Raw genomic sequence first — 962 nt, forward strand, 5'->3', positions numbered from 1 at the left:
CCAGGAAAGTATAGGGGAAGATATCAGATTTAATTAAAATGTAAATATGAAGAAAAAAAGTGTGTGAAAAGATAACTTGCCTTTGGCAGGATCCGAACCTTCGACCTTCGATTGACGCGTTCGATGCTCTACCACTTGAGCTACCACGACAGCCATCCCCCCAGCCACGTTATTATTGGGTTTATATGTGAAATAAACGTGCAAGTGTCAGTCAGCGCCACTAGTCGCCATGGGGGCGTGTGTGGCACACTCTTTTGAAGCTGTTTCGCGTCACGTAACATGTTAAGTTATTACGAGTGGGCAGCTGACCAATAGTCCCTCGTATACAACCTAAAGGCACTAAGTCTGCCAGTACGAGACCCTCGTTTATGAATTAGTGAAAGAAGTGTATAGTTAAGGGCTGGTTTTTCCATGATTTTTACACAATAACAATGAGAACGAACTGAAAATAATGCTCATGAAAGTATAGGGGAAGATAATAAACCGAATTATGATGAAAATGTGAAGAAAGAAGTGTGGGTGGAAAGATAAATTGCCGTGGGCAGGATCCGAACCTGCGACCTTCGAATGACACGTTCGATGCTCTACCACTTGAGCTACCACGACAGCCATCCCCCCAGCAACATTATTATTGGGTCTATATTTTAAATAAACGTGAGAGTGTCAGTCAGTGCCAACAGTAGCCATGGGGGCGAGTGTGGCACACCCTTTTGAACTTGTTTGGCGACACGTAACACGTGAACTTATTCAAAATGGCCAGCTGACCAATAGTCCCTGGTATACAACCTAAAGAAACTAAGTCTGCCAGTACGAGACCCTCGGTAATGAATAAAGGAAAAAAGCGTATACCCAGGGGCTCGTTTTCCGTGTTTTAACACAATAATAATGATATCTTAAGGACAATATTGCTCAGGAAAGTACAGGGGAAGATATTAGACCGAATTATGATGTAAATATGAAGA

At 42.6% G+C, this 962-nt stretch overlaps 1 non-coding gene across 1 annotated transcript; it reads right to left on the reverse strand.

The window, feature by feature from the left end:
• Nucleotides 1–533: 533 nt before the first annotated feature.
• On the reverse strand, nt 534–606 carry TRNAT-UGU (transfer RNA threonine (anticodon UGU)). Its single transcript has one exon. It is a non-coding gene; the product is annotated as a tRNA-Thr (tRNA).
• Between the last annotated feature and the right edge of the window lie 356 nt (nt 607–962).

This window comes from Rhipicephalus microplus, unplaced genomic scaffold, assembly GCF_043290135.1.
Source record: "Rhipicephalus microplus isolate Deutch F79 unplaced genomic scaffold, USDA_Rmic scaffold_12, whole genome shotgun sequence".
NCBI lineage: Eukaryota > Metazoa > Arthropoda > Arachnida > Ixodida > Ixodidae > Rhipicephalus > Rhipicephalus microplus.